This window comes from Loxodonta africana, chromosome 21 (assembly GCF_030014295.1).
Source record: "Loxodonta africana isolate mLoxAfr1 chromosome 21, mLoxAfr1.hap2, whole genome shotgun sequence".
In the NCBI taxonomy this organism is placed as follows: domain Eukaryota; kingdom Metazoa; phylum Chordata; class Mammalia; order Proboscidea; family Elephantidae; genus Loxodonta; species Loxodonta africana.
The window spans coordinates 77,705,036-77,725,345 of NC_087362.1; the positions used below are offsets into that span (position 1 = coordinate 77,705,036).

Below are 20,310 nucleotides of genomic sequence, written 5' to 3' on the forward strand. Positions count from 1 at the left end.
CCATGTCTTTGGGAAAATGGACACTGCCAAGGAGACCCGTCCCCACAGAACAAAGCTCTGTGATCCTCTCCGTGGAGCCTACCCACCAACCCTGTCCCAATCCCCAGGAATGGAAATCTCTGTGGCCTCCACCCAAGCTCATAGAAGCAGGAACCATCCACTCCCACCCCACATGACAGAGGTAGAACCTCAAGCCAGAGAGAAAAGGGAACCTCCAGGGAACTGTAAATTGGTTGTGGTGGTCTACACTACTGTGTTGAGGAGGATTCTGAGGCCATATCTGGACTCACACAAAACCAACCGCTGATGTCTGCCATAAGCAGTGGAGTGCGGGAGTGGCCCATTCAAAAAGCAATGAGCAAAGTAAGTGGGCGGGGGGGGGCCCAGAGCTAGAGTAGAAGCTTTGACCCATTAGGTTTTCTCCTCCAAGAAAGGCGCTGTTCATCCTCTTTGAAAACAGAGGCCTTGCATTGGGGACTTCAAAACCCCATTGCTCGAGCCAAGCCAGCAGGACTGGCAGATACAGTAAAGCTGGGCTGCAGTCTGCAGAGAGGTCTCCAGCCAGAGAAGGTCAGCTTCCACCCCAGCTAAGGTGGGCACGATGCAGCCTGGAGTCCTGGGAGAGCAGTCAGTCTTCCCCAGAGCCCAAGTGGACAAGAGCAGCAAGACATACATGAGCTTCAGAGCACATCAGAGATAGGTGCCTCCCGAGGAGCAGCCAGAACCTGAACGGGAGACCTCCAGACCGGAAGGGATGCAAATTCAGCTGAGGGGCGTCTGGGCACATCCCTGGCTCTCTTCATGAGAAACGTCAGAGTTTATCCATTCTGCCTCCCCACATGCCCTGGAAGCCTGGCACACAGCCATATCCAGGAGACTGAAGGCCTGGTCTCCAGAGGCGGCTCTGTGGCTGACCTGCTTGGGGGGCCCTGGGGGAGTCACCTTCCCTTTCTGAGCCACTGCTTCTGTGACATGGGTGGACTAGGCAAACCCTGAGGCTCTTTCCTGGGACTGCTTCCAGTAAATTTTACATGCGTATCCCCGAGAGGCCCCAAGCTCCCCTCACAGAGAGCCCTTGGCCAGAGAGGAGGCCTGGATTCCATGATAGGGAAGCGCAGTAGGAGACAAAGGCCACCGGGCCTGAGTACCCAGGCTGGGTGGGGCATGCTCACTGGTCTTTGTCTACCAGGGACTCAGCCCCACAGGCAGAACCCAGGCTCTAAGGAGGCCAGGGCCTGCTGCAGCCACTAAGGACACACAGTGCCGTCCTGGATCTTGCCTCCCACCGTGTGCCAAAGCCAGCCACCCATTCCAGAATACTCCTTGGCTCAGTCACATCCACATGTGTAAAATCAAATGACAGCCCAGGGAGCAGGGGGCATACAGATGGGGAAACTGAGGCCACACAGCAAGAAGCAGGCAGATCCAGGACTAAACTCATCAATAACCACAGTAACCAGTCACCTTGAGTCAACTCAGACGCATGGCGACCCCACGTGTGTCAGGGTAGAATTGTGCTCCACAAGACTTTCAGTGGCTCGTTTTTCAGTAGATCACCAGGCCTTTCTTCCACAGTGCATCTGGGTGGACTCGAACCTCCGACCTTCCAGTTAGCAGCCGAGTGTGTTAACTGCACCACCCAGGGACTCCAATAACCACAGGAGTTACTGTTTGTCAAACATTCCTATATGCCAGGTGCTTTGCCAGCATTTCCGGATCTGAATCTCACAACAGCCTCATGAGGCAGGTAGGATCAACACCTCCTCCTTTTTGACTGTGCACAGGGAGGCACCAAGAAGGAAAGCAACTTCCTAAGCTCTTAGCACTAGCGAGCGCAGACAAACCTATGCCCCCCACTTGCTGATCACTAGACTCTACTGCCCCTCCAGTCCCTGAGTGCCAGTTCAGGGTTCACTCCACTGCAGTGACTGCTCCCTCCTTCCTGAGGCCGTCATGCAGAAGCATAGTGCCAGGCGGTGTAGTTTGAGGAGAGCCAGGAGGTCCCAAGCTTTAGAAGCCCACCTGCCACAGAGCCAGAATCATGCCCTGAAATTGGCAGTCAGTGGAGGATGACCAGGCCAGGCTGGGGCCTGCTGCCAACCACCAGTGGACACAACTGGCCTCTTTCCTCACTGGCGGCTGGAGCAGGCTGCTCAATGGTCTGCAGAGAACCAAGCTGAGAGGGCATGGCCAGCACAATAACGGCCCATCAAAGATGTCCACATCCTGATCCCCAGAACCTAACGAATATATCACGTTGCATGGCAAAGGGAAGTTAAGCTTGCTAACCAGTGTGCTTTAAAATAGGGACTTATCCTGGATTATCTGGGCAGGCTCAATGTAATCACAAGGGTCCTTAAATGTGGAAAAGGAAGGCAGAAGAGGAGGTTGGAATGACGTGATGTGGGGTTACCCTATAAGCAAGGTACCCAAAACAGAAACGTAGTAAAACCCACGGGAATCGTTCACTACAGTTTAGTAAGTACACCCATGTATACCTTGCTTAGTACAAGCCCACGTGTAGCTTGCTCACTGGCTAATCCATCCCTGTGTGGGAAGGACCCAATCCACATTGCTGGCTTTAAAGATGGAAGGGAGCCATAAGCTGGAAAAAGCAAGGAAACAGACTGTCCCCTAGAGCCTCCAGAAAGGAATGTAGCCCTGCTAACACCTTTATTTTAGCGCAGTGAGACCCACATCAGACTTCTGACATAAAGAACCATAAAATAATAAACAATAAATTTTTGGCCACTAAGTTTATAGTAGCTTGTTACAACAGCAATAGAAAACTAATACAGATTTTGGGCATTGTCCCATGGCCACCTCAGCAGAAGCCAAAAGTAGAGGTGGCATTATCTAGGAAATATCTATGGAGAAGCCTCTTGTCTAATGGAATGAGTCCATGACATACACAGGAGACCCACCATGTTCTTGAGGACCTTATAACAGCAGAAACATTGCCTGCTTGGACAGAAAAGGAAGCACAAAAGGAAAGAAGGCTGTTGGGCTCCCAAAAATTCTACAGCTAACAGGTTGATAAACAGCACACATGTGCTGAAACCATGTGCTACAAACATGTGCTACCTTTCATGAAAGTAAAAAAGGATGAGTCTTGAGCGAAGAGGGTAGAGTTGCAGCCAGAAAGCAGAACTTTGAGCCTAGAGGGAGGAATTGTGAGTCATAGTGGATGAGACTATTACTGGACTGGGTTCAGATTCTGACAATGCCAAAATCTGTTCTGTGTGACCACAGGCAAGTACATCTCCTCTTTGTGGTTTCACATCTCCAACTCTTGAGAGAGGAAGAATCACATGAATTGGTATCTAAGATCCTTTAGAGCTCTAAGAGTCTGTGATCAATTACTGATGTCTGCCCTGGGTAGAGGAATGAGAAATGGCAGGTAGTAGGTATCCTAGCTCTGCTATGTCCTACTTTATGTGTTTTATCATTTTGCAGATATTTGTTGAGCCTGGTCCTGTGAGGAATGAAGAAGGCACCCAGCAGCCTTAGATTTCTATAATCTTGTCTGTCCAGCCTCTCTGTCACTTAATTAATGTCTAAAGGTTAAGCTCTAAAACAACACTTTGAAGCACTTTGAAAGAAGAAAAAAAATCTTTCATCATGGCAGTAATCAGTCTTGCATCTAGACATCTGATTTTCCTAAAGGGATAGGTGAGGGGTCAGGGCAGCTATGGTATAAAGGACAAAGACCCAATCCCTAGGAAATCACAAGTCCACCTGGGAAAGGAAAGTGTTGAGGTAGATGGGGGTTCTTTCCTCAGAGATAGGTCAAGGAGACTCACCTGTCAGCCACGGAGGGCAACCAGGGGCTGAATGGCTCCACCTGAGATCTTGAATATAATACTATTAGCAGAAATAATAACAGCTTATATTCACCTGTCCTAACTCCAGGAAGCTCAGAGTGCCTCTTGGATGCGATCTCATCCCCAATGAGGCCACAGTGAGGGAAAGTGGGGATCATTCTTTTCTGATGGGGAGGGGTGGGGGGGTGAGAGTTCAGGGGTCTGTGGGCATCTCGGGGGTGAAGACGAGTATGCAAAGGTCAGTCGCCCAAACCTGAGAGGAGAGAGAAGGTGTTCTTGGCCTCGACGGCTGCCTCCCTGATAGGCTCTGGTGGAGAAGCACACCTGGCACAGTGTACACCTGGCATAGAGCCTCTGAGGACCTTTCTGGCCAGATGGAAAGCCATGGCCAGGCAGGCCGTCACCCAGCCAGCTCTGGGGCTGCTGCAATGCCGCCTGACAGGAAGCTGCTGACAAGCCTTTAGGAGAACTAGAACTGCCTGTAAAAGCTAAAAGAGGCTTGGGCAACTGCAGGGAGACTTCAGGCCCCGAGGGACAGCACAGACGTGGGAAGTCTGGGCTTCCTGGGACTCACACTGAGCTGCCATGCCTGCACTGTGTGACCGTGGGCAAGTTACTGCCCCTTTCTGAGCCTCGATTTCCTCATCCATGGATTAAGGATCATAACAGTGCCTACCTCATGAAACGGGTAATGTGCCCATGCTGCTAAGCATTCAGTAAATACTGGGTAAAAGAAAATGAATTGTGTGATGATCAACAGGTTTCAGTGGAACTTCCAGATAAAGATGGTCTAGAAAGAAAGGCCTGATGATCTACCACCGAAAATCAGCCAGCGAAAACCCAGTGGATCATAATGGTCAGACCCACAGTGGATCATAGGGATGGTGCAGAACCCAGTAGCATTTTGTTCCATTGTGGATAGGGTCACCATGAGTCCGGGGCTGACTTGATGGCACCTAACAATGCCAACAAAGAAAAGGGAGGAGGTAACTGGTGTAATTTACACTAGTAGGATTAATCGTAAATCCCCAATTCTGTGTGGCACTTAACATTTTACAAGCATTTCACACCCGTTACCCCATTTGACATTTGGAGCAACTCTGCAGGGTGGTGGTAGGGGTGATTCCTGTCACTGCTATCACCATTATCATTATTACACGTGAGCAGAGCACCACACTCCCTGGCACCCAATGTGCACCTGTTGCCCCAGCGTCCCTTCCAGGTAGTGCCCTCTTTCCCACTCAAAAGTAGCCTGGTCACATTCTTTTGTGGTTATGAGAGGGGGGAGGGAGGGAGGGTGGAAGAGGGATATTTACTAATTAGATAGTAGATAAGATCTACTTAGGGTGAAGGGAAGGACAACACTCAACACAGGGGAGATCAGCACAACTGGACTAAACCAAAAGCAAAGAAGTTTCCTGAATAAACTGAATGCTTCAAAGGTCAGCAAAGAAGGGGCAGGGGTTTGGGGACAGATCAGCACAACTGGACTAAACCAAAAGCAAAGAAGTTTCCTGAATAAACTGAATGCTTCAAAGGTCAGCAACGAAGGGGCAGGGGTTTGGGGACCATAGTTTCAGGGGACATCTAAGTCAACTGGCATAATAAAATCTATTAAGAAAACATTCTGCATCCCACTTGGAAGAGTGGCGTCTGGGGTCTTAAATGCTAACAAGAGGCCATCTAAGATGCATCAATGAGTCTCAACCCACCTGGATCAAAGGAGGATGAAGAACACCAAGGACACAAGCTGATTACAAGCCTAAGAGACAGCAAGGGCCACATGAATCAGAGACTACATCATCCTGAGACCAGAAGAACTAGATGGTGCCTGGCCACAACTGATGACTGCCCTGACAGGGAACACAACAGAGAACCCCTGAGGGAGCAGGAGAACAGTGGGATGCAGACCCCAAATTCTCATGAAAAGACCAGAAATGGTCTGACTGAGACTAGAAGGACCCCAGTGGTCACGGCCCCCAAACCTTCTGTTGGCCCAGGACAGGAACCATTCCCGAAGCCAACTTGTCAGACAGGGATTGGACCTAACAACGGGTTGGAGAGGGATGCTGGTGAGGAGTGAGCTACTTGCATCGGGTGGACACTTGAGACTATGTTGGCATCTCCTGCCTGGAGGGGAGATGAGAGGGTAAAGGGGCTTAGAAGCTGGCAAAATGGACATGAAAAGAGAAAGAGGGGGGAAGGAGCGGGGTGTCTTATTGGGGGGAGAGTAATTGGGAGTATGTAGTAAGGTGTATAGAAGCTTTTATGTGAGAGGCTGCCTTGATTTGTAAACTTTCACTTAAAGCACAATAAAAATTATTACAAAAACAAAAAGTAGCCTGGTTTACACACTAAGCTGAGTGGTCTTCGCAGATGTGGACTCTGAGAGCACAGAGGCCAGGTGGCACCCCAACATCACCAACCTGATGGTAAGCGGAAAAGCTGGGATTGGACTCGCAGCCCCAGGCTATTAGTCAGCTGGACTGAAGGAGAAATGCCAGCCTGTGGGGTGGAGGGTCCCAGAGCTCTACTGGAAGGTCTGGGGGCCACCTGGCAGCCTATACAGGGATCAGGTATTTTGGAATAATGCCAACTTTTACAACTCAGGAACTCTCAATCCAAAAGGTTTCAAAAATCCGCATTCACTTGTGGCTTTTTTTGGACCAGATGGCACAGCTCTGCCTGTGGTACCTCAGTGATGGGGCCCTTTGGACCAGATACACCCACTCTCCTGTCTCCACAGACTCCCCAGGACTCCCCTGCCTGCTTCTGTGGCCTCCTGGAGCCTGAAGGTATTTGTGTTCTCTTGGTGGCTGAGAGGAAAGCAGCTAGGTTAGAATAGCAGTTCCACCACTTTCTATCTGTATAACCTTAGGCAAGTTAATTAGCCCCCTCAGTTCTACAGATGAGACACCTGCCTCGGTTTCCTCATCTGTGAGGCAGAGACAATAAGAGTCGTTCATGCTCCTCACACACAGCCATCACCCATCTGTCCGTGGAGACCTGTGTGCAGCTGTGATGCTGAACAGGTTTCAGTGGAGCTCCCAGACTAAGACAAGGAAGAAAGGCCTGGCAACCCACTTCCAAAAATCAGCCAGTGAAAACCCTATGGATCAAAATGGTCTGATAAGCAATCAGTCATGAAGATGGTGCATGACTGTGCAGTGTTTCATTCCACTGTGCGTGGAGTCACCATGAGTTGTGCTCACAGCACTCAGGTTGTTGTGCTGGTGAAATTAGTTAATATTTGTGATGTGTTATATGTGATAAGTGCTATGCCATGTATAAAACAGAAATATAGTCACTGGGTACTGGCTCCCAGCTCATGATAAAATTCACAGGGCAGTGAGGGGAGGGAGAGGCAGGCATCGGCCGTGATGGTCTGAATGGGCTAGAGACCATGATGGCTCCCACATCTTCCAGCCCTGATTATTAACCCTGAGTGTCTAAGCTGAGGACCTACAGTTACCCCCGCAGAAGGTGGTTTTCAAAGAAAAGGGAACTTGACTTGTACAAAGGTCCGGAGAGCCCCTGGCATTTACAACCCCACACCACTTTTGAAAGGGCCTCCAAGACCCCCAGTCCAACCCTCTCATTATGTAGATGAAGAAACTAAGGTCCTGGGGGAAGGGACTTGCTCACAGTCACACTGCCATTAGCAGCATTTCTGTGACTCCAACTGGGGTCTCCAGGCTCATGGTGGAGGGGGTGGGGCCACAGGACAGCCACCTCCAAGGGCTTCAGGACACTCAGGACAGGAAGGCAGCATCCGTCTTTCCCCTTGAAACCTCTAACCCCACAGAGCACACAACCTGCCCCGCTGCTCCATCCCTTAGACAAATTTACTTGGCACTGATATTGAAAATGCAACCGAGCTCAAGGGTTATTGCAGAAATTAAACAGACCATGAGAAAAAAAAGCCAGCTTTCCTCAACTCACCAGAGAGCTGGCTGTGATCAAACTTGCTAAAAGGAACGTCACGATCAACTCTGCCAGCAAGGAAGGACCCCCAGCCCGCCCCTACGTGGAGCTCCCTGAGGAGTAGGGAGCTTGTAGCAGCAGAGGCAGTCCGGAAGGTTCTCCCATCAGCCCCCGGGTCCCCATGCACCCCTGACCAGCTCAGCATGAGAAGAACACGCCTTGTGAAGTCAGCTCCGTCACCGCTCACGAAACACCACCACCGCGGGCCAGAGCAAAGGACTCTCTGTTCGACTCGAGAAAGAGCAGAATGCTTTCGGGGTTGAATCACTGTTTTTCTTTACTCCCTCTGGAGATTGGCAGAGCCCACATTCAGCCGTGTTCGTGGACTTGGGACTGGAGACAGCTGTGTTTTAATTACATGTAAAGTGTACCAAAACATCCCTTTTATCACAGACTGGAAATCTGTTAGCATCTGTCTCTCCTTTGTTTCCTCCACAAGATACAAGCTTGTTTCTACATTTTTCTCACCTGTAGCGGTGATTAAAATTCAGTATAAATGAAAGGAGTGAACAGAGAAACAATTTCCTCTGTGTAGGGTTCTAAACTCAAATTAGAAACAGCTGTTTGCTAATTCATGTGGCAATGTTTTGTTGTGCTCTGTGAATCAATAATAACTCACCCTATTGCTGCAGAAATTTTTGGATGATCCATATATTTAACTCGGTGTTGGATTCTCCCGGCAGGACTGCCGCAGCGGAACACCCAACCCATTTCCAGGCAGGCGTGAGAGGCACACTTAAGACGTTCACCGCTGCCCTGACAGAGAACCCCAGATTCAGAATGGCCCAGCACCTTTCCCCTACCCATGGGCACTGGGGGATCGGAAGGAAACCCTGGAACAGTCTCCTTGTCTCCTTCCTTCCCCAGGAACCACCAAAAAATATATATATATATATATATATATATATATATATATATACATATTAAAAAAAAAAACAGTACTGTCGAGTCGATTCTGACTCTACTAGCGACCCATATACATATGTATATATATCTCAACTCTGATTAAATGCAAAATCCACACATCCTCAAGGTGCCAGAGGAAACAGCAAAATTAAAAGTCTAATTGGTACCCAGAACAAGTTAAAACTACTAAGTATAGATGAAGTTTTTCTGTAAGAAAGTAACCCTTTGACTGGGATTAGGCTGTTTGGACAGCATTTTGCCCATGGACACACTTAGCCTCAGAAGCTAGAGTTACCGTCTGGGAAGCTCTCGGAAGTGTCAGAGAAGCGCTTGAGGTCAGGTTGGCATCCCCTTTGCCGACCCCATGGAACAAGGCACGTGGTATCCAAGCTGCACTCCCGTCTGAGAACTTCCTGAAAGGCTGTGGAGGGAAGGGGGTGCTCTTCCTCCTTCATGGGGAGAGAGATGGCCCATGCACCACCGTGACAGCCCAAGCCTCCTCTGTCCTAGCTAACACATGCCCGCCATTCCAGACACCACCTCCAGGAAGTCTTCCCCTGACTCTCAGCCAGCCAGTCCCCTCTTTCCCCTCAGGGAACTGCCATCAGAATGTCTCACCCTGAATTGTGGCTCTTGGGGTCACTGCCTGTCTTCTACTTTTGAGTGACCCGATGCCCTCCACGGCCATTCAGGCCTGGGACATGGTCTCACTGAGCTGTCTTGTGGACTGCAGACTCTTATCACCGCCCACTGCCCCTCAGCCCAGCCCTGCCCAGAGGCCACCATCTAGAGCCCTCTCTGTGTGTCCAACACAAGGCCAAGTTTTCATGAGTATGGCTGCATTGAATCCTCACTTCCACCCCAGGGGTGATGACCATCACTTCCGCATCTCACAGATCAGACCCCTGCAGCTCTAACCCACCAGCCACTCCACGGGAGAACGATGTGGCGGACTGCTTCCACAAAGATTACAGCCTTGGAAACCCTACGGGACCATTCTATGCTGTTCTATAGGGTCACCATGAGTCGGAATCAACTTGATGGCAGCACGCCAACATTCTAACAAGGGGGCAGCAGGCCCCACGCTAAGCATTTTCAGGATGCAACAGCTTCAGGCTGGAATAACAGGAGCCTGGGGTTCTCTTGAGTTTTGTTTTTAATCCACTTTTAAGGTTACTGTCCACTTACAGCAAATGACGCTGACTTTCCATTTGCAGGATCCATGAAATGAATGAAGTATGAACAGAGAGCTGAGTTTTACAAAAAATACTAGACAAATCACCACACCAGTAATGTATGAATGTTGCAAAACTCATGGCACACATGTACAAACAACCAAAGCCTAGGGCACCCTGACCTAGACAGAGAGGATGAGGGGGCCTCACAGGAGAAGGAACAGTCAGCAAAGGCAGAGGTGAGAGAGTGGGAGAGTCAGAAGCACCAAGTGATCAGCCTAGGAGACGCTGGGGGGGCAGTTCTACTCTGCCATGTAGGGTGGCTATGAGTCAAACTGACTCCACGGCAAACAACAGCCTGTAAAAAAGCCGTGGTGGTTCCGTGGTAGGATTCCTACCTTCCACGCGGGAGACCCAGGTTTGACTCCCAGCCAAGGCACCTCACGCACAGCCACCACCTGTCTGTCAGTGGAGGCTTACATGTTGCTGTGATGCTGAACAGGTTTCAGCAGAGCTTCCAGACTAAGACGGACTAGGAAGAAAGGCCTGGCCATCTGCTTCCAAAAATCAGCCAGTGAAAACCCTATGGATCACAACAGTCTGACACACAACTGATCGTGGAGACGGCTCAGGACTGGACGGCATCGTTTCACTGTTCATGGAGCTGCTGTGAGTCAGGGCTGACTCGACGGCAGCTAACAATCAAGCCTGTACGCAGAATCGTGTGATCAGCCTCCCCAAAGACCCAGAGATCTGAAGAGTCAAGACCGGGTTTCCACAGAGGAGGGCGGCCTGTGCAGTTAGCAGGAGCCCTACCCTACGTGGGAACGAGCACCAGAGTCACTGTGAATTCCCCAAAGACCCTGTAGTGGGGCCCGTGGGAAATGGGCATTCCATCCACAAGAGGCCAGCCAGCCTCACATTTCCTCCAATTCTGGAAAACATCAGGATGTCCTCCACTGGGTTAGGAGCCATGGTGTTCCAAGATACACGGCCTGGACCCCCAGAATGAGTGGTCTGCTCACACCACGAGGGGGGTGTTGTTGTCATAGCTGGGTGCCGTCCAGTCGATTTCCACTCGGAGACCCTGTGTGACAGAGACCCCCTGTGACAGAGACCCCGTGTCTCAGAGACCCCGTGTGACAGAGACCCCGTGTGACAGAGCAGAACTGCTCCCTACGGTTTCCTTGGTTACAGTCTTACAGAAGCTGATAGCCAGGTCTCTCTCCTGTGGAGCCACTGAGTGGTTTCAACGGCCAGCCTTTTGGTTAGCAGCCGGGTGCTTAACCATTGTGCCACCAGGGCTCCTTCCGAGGGAAGTGGGCGCTGAGCAAGCACAGGGTGGCAGACTGGTCCCGTCTCATGGTCCCTCTCTGGCGTTGCCCCTAAGACCTTCATCCTCCAGGTGATTTTCTCCCCCACACCAACAACACTTTCCCCTGCACAGGGTAGACAATTGAGGCCCTAGGTGTTAAATGGGCACCCACGTAACCCCAGTGGGATTTCCGTTCACCTGATTCTGGGCAAGTCTCCAGCAGGCCCTGGAGGGGGGTCACCCCTCCCTCCCTCCTACTACCACTGCCCCGAGTTAGCTGGGGACCCAGTCACACCCCACCCCATCCACACTGCAAACCCTTATGACATCAGACTAGGTATAACCTGCTGAGGTGAGGTGTGGAGAATCAAACCCCTGCTTCATCATCCGACCACGGTGTTCGTCCCTTGGGGCTTCTGAGGCCTGGGGGGGACAGACACTGAGCCCTGTGCTGGCACCATGTTCCCTGGCCCAGGTGTGGCCCAGGCCCCACCCCTGGGACAGCCCCAAGGGAGCCAGATTGAGCTGCCACAGCAAGCTCAGCCCGGCTCTTCTAGAGAGCAGACTTGAGAGAAGGTGCCAGTTACCGACACGGGGGCTGCACTTAGGGAATACCTGTCCTAAGCTGCTGCCAAGCCAGGCCCTGCATGGCAGTCCCCACCCTCTCAGGCCTTGCCCCTAGTCCCCAGAGAGCACCATCCAGTCCTCTGAGCCCACGGCAACCGAGTGCAGGTGCCAGGGCAAGGTCACAGGCAGGGCACCTGGGTGGGGCTGAGCTAGGGTTCAGGAGGTCTCTGAAACTCAGTGCTTGGGAGGAGGGCCTGGGGGAAAATTATAACTCGTCAACACCAGGGCTGCCACCCTCCCTCCAGGTCTGGCGGCCCCAGGCAGAGGCAGCAAAGCCCACTGACAGGGCCAGGGCCTCTCCCGCCAGGTTACAGCAGCCCTGGACTGTGAGGCGGGAGCCCTTGATTCTGGGGCTGGCTCCAGCCCCAGTGGCTGAGTGAATTGGGGAAAAACCCTTATCCTTCTGGGCTCTCCTCACCTCATGTACAAAATGCAGCTGGTAATAAATGGCTTTCTCATGGTGGTCAGTGAGGGTCAAAGAATGAGCAAGATAATGAATAGATGACCAAATTCATATTATAACTTTCACAAAAGCCAATCAGAGGAAGCCAAATGGTGCCTCTAACCCAGTGCTCTGAGTCAGAGAAGACACTGAAGGGTGATTAATATGCATGTTATATTTTCTATCGTATTGTACATGTTATATTATATGCTAGAGTCCCTGGATGGTACAAATGTCTAACGCACTGGGCTGCTAACCATGAAGTTGGCGGTTCAAGTCCACCCAGAGACACCTCGGAAGAAAGCATGGCAATCTACTTCTGAAAAATCAGCCCTTGAAAACCCTACGGAGCACAGTTTTACTCTGACGTACGTGGGGCTGCCGCGAGTTGGGATGACTCGGCCCCAGCTGTCTTTTCATACACAGATGCACATCACCTATGTGTGATAACTAACATCACCTATGTGTGGTAACTAACATCACCTATGTGTGGTAACTAACATCACCTATGTGTGGTAACTAACTTCACCTATGTGTGATAACTAACTTCACCTATGTGTGGTAACTAACATCACCTATGTGTGATAACTAACATCACCTATGTGTGGTAACTAACTTCACCTATGTGTGGTAACTAACATCACCTATGTGTGATAACTAACATCACCTATGTGTGGTAACTAACTTCACCTATGTGTGGTAACTAACATCACCTATGTGTGATAACTAACATCACCTATGTGTGATAACTAACATCACCTATGTGTGATAACTAACATCACCTATGTATGGTAAAAAACAACAGTACCTGTGTATGATAAAAAACATTACCAGTGTCTGATAAATAACAGTACCTATGTAATTTTATGTATGATAAATAACAGTACCTATGTAATGTGATGTATGAAAAATAACATCACCTACATATGATAAATAATATTCACTATGTGTTAGGCATTTCTGGGCATCTGCTCCACGCCACTCATATTGTCTCATTTAATATTCACAACAGTCTATCTTGCAGATGATAAAACTAAGGCTCACAAAGGTTAGTTAGCAAGTCTAGAATCATGTATACCAGAAATGGCAGAGTTGGGCTTTGAACCTGGGTCACTTGACTTCAGGTGAGTGTAAATATGCCGTATCCAAAAGGAAGAAATGGTGGGGTTACCCTCAGTGTCCCCCACTCAGGACAAAAGATGCAGGACCTGTGGGAAGGAGTCTGGATCTTGTCCATATTTTCTGCCCTGGCCACCTCTCTATAAAGGGTTAGATTTCCATGAAGGAGGTGCACACGCTGCTTGACCTTGAATCGCATACAGGCTGCTTGTTCAAGCAAGGGGCTTCCCTCAGCTCCATGAAACCCCATCTGAGGCCCAGCTCAAGTGTGCCCCCCGAGAAGCCTCCCTCGGCATCCATGTGGGGGGACCGAGGCACCCCCTAAAACCCTTGTTCTGTGAGCAGCAACTACGTGCCAAGTGCAGCATTGCTTCATTTCTCTCTCTCAATAACCCAAGGGAGTCCTGGTCTTGGCTCCATTTTACAGATGAGGACACTGAGGAAAAGATTAAGGGGCTTGCCATGATTTGGTGGCTCACATCACAGCCTCTGGCCCCCTTGATTTCAGCCACAGGTGAGGTGAGTGGCTCTGAGCACCAGGGCTGCAGGCTCCACCCCAAGTACCCACCTCCAGGTCTCTGCCTCTCTCAAGCTAGGCGTGGAAAGTGGGACATTAATATCCTCGGAGTAGCCCTCAATCAATGGGGGATGGCAGCCAGCCTCCCCTCCTCCAGGGAGACCATTCCTGGAGAATTTTGCAGGTGCACACAGGTCCTGGCAGAACTGAGTCGGAGTCTACGGCCACGACCTCGGCCCTGCACCCCCGTATTGACCTCTCCTCCATCCCTGTCTCTCTCCCTGCTTCGTCATCACTCCTGCTTCCTGGGATCACCCCCTCCATAAATATTGCAGTCATTGCTGTTAGTTGCTGTCAAGTCAGCTCTGACTCACGGTGACCACACGTACAACAGAACAAAATGTTGGCTGGTCCTGTACCATCATCATGACTGTGGTATACTCGAGTCCACTGTTGTGGCCACGGTGTATTCTGAGCACCTTCTAACCTTCTAACCCAGTGCCATCATCCATAGGGTTTTCATTGGCTAATATCCAGAAGTAGACCACCAGGCCTCTTTTAGTCTGGAAGCTCCACAGAAACCTGTCCACCATGGGTGATCCTGCTGGTATTTGAAACACTAGTGTCATAGCCTCCAGCGTCATTGCAACACACAAGCCACCACCATATGATAAGCTTACAGACGGGTGGTGGCCCCAATAAGTAACTCATCCCAACACTTATCTGAGGTGATGCAGCAATAGGTGGAGATGGATTTGGAAGCATGTTCCTCTGACTCCAAAGCCCACTCTGACCCTGAGGCTTTGCCACACTCGAGTCACTGAGACCCACCAGTGACTCGCTGTGAGTCACTGTCACACGCATACCATCAGTGTTATTATTCAACGTTTTCCCTTTAAATTTCCTTAGAGATGACCATGCTACCCACCTGAGCACAATCCTAAACAACCACATTGATGCAATCAACAGTAGGATGTTCTGGTGACACAGATGACTTTGTAATGCCCCTTAAAATAAAAACATAATTAGTTTTTCAGAATGTTCATCCATGAACCCTCTAAAATTGGGCCCAGGGCCCCACTTGCAGCATCCCTTCTCAGGCCTGCACTTCACCTTGACTGAAAAGCTTGCTTTGTTCCTCTCTGCTCCAAGAGGTGGGCTTCTCAGGGTGGTGGCATGCCATGTCCCCAGCACCATGCCTGGCCAAGGGGAAAAGAGGTGGATGGGCCCACAGGGAAGACGGGGCCTGAGGAGGGGCGGGGCGGGGGAGGTGCCCTCAGGATTCTGCTGATGTATAGGTACCAGCCACGCAGCCACTCTGTGGGCCCCACTCACCCTTCATACACCTCCAAATCTACAACTTAGCAAAGAAAATTCCAATTTTCCCTGGATTTTCATGTTGCAGCCTCCAGAAAATTGCCACCATGGGCTTTGTTGCTGAGCTGTTGAACCTCAAAGACTGAAGACCACCCCAGTCACGTCTGTTGTGGAGAATAGATTAAAGCAACTTGTCGAGGCTGGGGAAGGCTCCAGGGGGCAGGAGCCGTAGTGAGGGAGGCCCAGGGGCACAGTGAGGAGGAGGAGCCCTAGTGTTTCAGGCTGGCAGGTCAGGCAGCCCCAACCTGCCTTGTTGCTTTCTCAGCCTGAGTGGCCATCACCCCCTTCCACCAGCACCAGGCCCTCATCACTCCCTGTACTGCTCTCCCATACCGTGTTCCCTGTACTCTGCTCCCATACCATGCTCCCCCTACCGTGCTCTGTAATGTGCCCCCATTCCATACCCACATACAGTGCCCCCTTTACTGTGCTCCCCGTACTATGCTCCCTGTAACGTGCTCCTGTATCATTCTCCCCTACTGTGCTCCCCATACTGTGCTCCGCTACTGTGCTGCCATATCATGCTCCCCACACTGTGCTCCTCACACTGTGCTCCCCATACTGTGCTGCCGTACCATGTTCCCCATACTGTGCTCCCCATACTGTGCTCCCCATACTGTGCTCCCATACTGTGCCCACACTCAAAACAGATCTGAGAACTCACCCTCGTCATCATCAGTACATTTATTGAGCATTTACTGTGTGCCAGGCAGTGTCTCCCATGTTTTACCTGTATTCAGGCATTTAACATAATCCTTTCACTAAACAACCAGACGGTCAGCAGTTCGAATCTACCAGGTGCTGCTTGGAAACTCTCTGGAGCAGTTCTACTCTGTCCTATAGAGTCACTATGAGTCCGAATGGACTCAACGGCAGCGGGTTTTTTTGTTTGTTTTCACTAACCACATCTTACAGATGAGGAAACTGAGGCTCACGGGGCTGAAAGAGATCTTTGGGACCACCCATCAACATACAGGGACACTGAGACCCTTGAGGTCTGAGGAGGGACTTGTCCCAAAGAAGATCCAGCAGAGCCAGGAGGAGGATCTGACCGCCTGACTCATCAATAGCGCCAAATGTCAGTATCTTATGAGTTATGGGAACAACTCCCTCCCCCCACCTGAACACACACCCCCAAGTCCTGGAGGACAGTGGTGGATCTACGAAGTGCGACGGTGTGAATTGAGGGGGACCGTCCACCACCCAGTGTCCTGCTCATGAGGCACGGGGTCTTCACGAGGCTCACCCTCTGCAGGCACTGGCATCCTCTTCCCAAGAGCATCTGGGAAGCGGAGATGCTGCCCCAGCCCAGCGAGTGCAAGCAACGCCCCTGAGGTGAGACTGGGCCCACAACCTGCCTCGGACCACTCTACTGTCCTCCACAGTGCCAGGCTGCTCTCAGCCCTGGTGCAGAGCAGGCCCTCAACACCTGCCAAATGCATCAATGGATGAAAGAGTACATTTCAGGTCCTGGTCTAGTAGAGGCACTCAGTAACTGTGGTATGAATGGTTGGTTGGATGGTTGGATGGATGGGTGGGTGGATGGGTGGACGGATGGATGGGTGGATGGATGGATGGGTGGATGAATGGACAGATGGACAGATGGATGGACAGACAGATGGGCTGGTGGGTGGGTGGTTGGGAGGGTGGATGGGTGGGTGGGTGGATGGGTGGGTGGGTGGATGGATGGGTGGGTGGATGGGTAGATGGACAGATGGGTGGGCGGGCAGGTGGATGGATGGACAGGTGGGCAGGTGGATGGATGGATGGATGGATGGGTGAGGTGGGTGGTTGGGTGGGTGGATGGACGGATGGGTGGATGGATGGACAGATGGATGGTGGATGGGTGGGTGGGTGGGTGGATGGGTGGGTGGGGGGTGGATGGGTGGGTGGGGGGGTGGATGGATGGATGGGTGGATGGATGGATGGGTGGATGGATGGATGCATGGATGGATGGACGGACAGATGGATGGACTGGTGGGTGGGTGGTTGGGAGGGTGGATGGATGGATGAAATATTGAAGCCCAAAGACTTGTTCTAAAGAAGGTACTTAGTAACTATGGCATGAATAAATACCTGAATGAGTGAATGAATGACCCACAACATCACAAAGGAGCAAGGAGCCACTCAAGGGCCCCCTGTTAGGTGAGGGTTAGGGGCTGGCAGGGTGCAAGTTGCAGCTGGAGGCAAAGGAGTTACTGAGCCTGGCCACTCTCCTGACTCTGGGGCCCAGAGGGTACCCCTGCAGAGTGTGCCCAGTGTCACTCATGTTCCTGAGGCCCCTGTACCCTATGGCTGAAGGCATTAGTCCAGTCTTTCTCAGGGCCTGCACTTGTCTTTCCTTTATTTGAAGGAACCTCAGGGAGCTGGGGGGCAGAGGTAGGGGGTGGGGCAAGGGTATGTAGAGGGGAGCACACAGGGATGGGGGCAGAGGGAACAGCACAGCTGCCCAGCCTCAGCCTGATCCCTGGAGAAATGGTATTAAAACAAAGGAGGCACTAGGAGGGGACAGGGAGGAATGGGGCCTTTTATTCATTCAGACCAGAGCAGAACAAATGGATAGATTTAATAAGGTAATAAGCTGGAATTCCAAGCTCTTAAAGGTACAGACTCAGCAATGTGATTTGGAGTGGAAGCGGGGGAAGGGATCTGCATTTTTGTTGGTAAAACACCTCAAGTGGATGCCCCTTTCCACACAACACACGGGAGGGCAAAGGGGTGTGAGTGTGTGTGTGTGTGCGCGCGCACGTGTGCGCGCATGCACACATGTGTGTATTCCCCACCAAGAAACTCACCAGGACCTTCCTTACTAGCCGACACTCACAAAAAAGATGCCTTCTGTCTGGGAACATACAGTCAAGCAGTCCCCTTGTCAGGTCTTCTGGGAGGAAATCACTTGAGTGGCACCCCCTTCCTGGACACTACTGCCCTGGGTTTCCCCCTCCCTGCCCAAAAAACCAGAGTCCCTGGGTGGTGCAAACAGTTAACACACTCAGTTGCTAACCAAAAGGTTGGAGGTTCGAGCCCACCCAGAGGTGCCTTGGAAGAAAGTCCTGGCAATCTACTTCTAAAAAATCAGCCATCTACTCTGACACACGTGGGGTCATCATGAGTCAGAGGCAACGCAACGGCACTGGTTCTTGTTTGCCAAACGATAAACAGTGAGCACCCGCCAAGCACCTTGGGAAAGCCCAGGCATTCACTCGCTCCCTCTCTGAAAAGTCCACGCATTCACTCGCTCCCTCTCTGAAAAGTCCACGCATTCGTTCACTCCCTCTCTGAAAAGTCCACGCATTCGTTCACTCCCTCTCTGAAAAGTCCACGCATTCACTCGCTCCCTCTCTGAAAAGTCCACGCATTCGTTCACTCCCTCTCTGAAAAGTCCACGCATTCGTTCACTCCCCCTCTGAAAAGTCCACGCATTCGTTCACTCCCTCTCTGAAAAGTCCACGCATTCGTTCGCTCCCTCTCTGAAAAGTCCACGCATTCGTTCGCTCCCTCTCTGAAAAGTCCACGCATTCGTTCGCTCCCTCTCTGAAAAGTCCACGCATTCACTCGCTCCCTCTCTGAAAAGTCCACGCATTCGTTCACTCTCTCTCTGAAAAGTCCACGCATTCGTTCACTCCCTCTCTGAAAAGTCCACACATTCACTCGCTCCCTCTCTGAAAAGTCCACGCATTCGTTCACTCCCTCTCTGAAAAGTCCACGCATTTGTTCACTCCCTCTCTGAAAAGTCCACGCATTCGTTCACTCCCTCTCTGAAAAGTCCACACATTCACTCGCTCCCTCTCTGAAAAGTCCATGCATTCACTCGCTCCCTCTCTGAATGTTCACTGAGTGCCTCCTCCATGCACCAGGCTTCGCTCTGACTGCAAGGCAGAGCACACGTCTGGCAAAGCCCCTCCACATGGAGGCTGTGAGCTGCGGGTGCCAGGAGAGTGTCCAGGAATGCTCTTGAGTCAGAGCTCCTGGGTTCAAATTTTGGCCCCACCACTGACCCACTGTGTGACCGGTACATTACTGAACCTCTCTAAGCCTCATTGGGAGAACAAACGGGCAAAGAATCCTCTGCCTCCTAGGCTGCAGTGAGGATTAACCAGATAATCCAGGTTAAGCACTTTGCCCCGTGCCTGGCACACAGGAACGGTCAATGAACCTATCACCGTGTGTTGTTTCCAGATGAGTGGAGGCAAGAGCAGAGGATGCTGGGAAAACCCCTGCTTTACCGCAGGCCTTTCCCCCTCCTTATTAGCCCTTCCCTCAGCATCCTCAGCCTGCACCTCACACTATCCCCAGGACTGGAGAAGGGGCTGCTAATGACACATGCGATATCGCGAGACCCCCGACCCGATCATCTGACAACTGAGCCCATCACAGAGCCTAAGCTGAGCAAGGCCCTTGAGGGCCAGCCACTACTCGGTGCTTAAATCCCCTCTGCAACAAGGTTTGGTTCCTTCCACTGATGGGGAACTCATTCCCACCTGAGATTCCTTAGCTCGCAAGAGGAAATGATGGCACATGAACTCTTGGGGAGGGCCTGCTAGCCACGTCTTAGGGGCAGGAATAACAAGAATAACAGGATCCCTCAACTGCAACCTCCAAGAGGATGTTACCTGGCAGCCATTGTTGAAAATGATATCAATTTATATTCATTTACTCCTCCAACAAATACTAACAAGTGTCTCCTGTGCCTGCACTGTTCTCAGCTCCAGGCATAGAAGAGTGCACAGAGCAAAGTCCTTGCCCTCAGAGAGCTTACCTGTAACGACAGGAAGGTCTCCATAAAGCAAAGAATCAGCACATTCTGTGTCAGGGGGTGCCATGAAGAAACACTGAGCAGGGAAAGGGGTGGAGAGTGAAGCGACTGGTGGTCAGATGATACCTGAGCAACCAAGGAAGCAAAGCCGAGGAGGGGTCTGGGAGAAAAGCACTGGGGCAGGGGGCCAGCAGGGCAAAAGCCCTGACAATGACACGGGCTCACGTGGTGCCTCCCAGATCTCCAGCTTCCAAGATGCTGACATGGT

At 51.3% G+C, this 20,310-nt stretch overlaps 1 protein-coding gene across 3 annotated transcripts in view; it reads right to left on the reverse strand.

Annotated features, from left to right (window-relative positions):
• Window positions 1-20,310, reverse strand: part of ZNF423 (zinc finger protein 423) — a 408,064-nt gene that overhangs the window by 173,933 nt on the left and 213,821 nt on the right. The gene's annotated exons all lie outside the window — the stretch shown is intronic.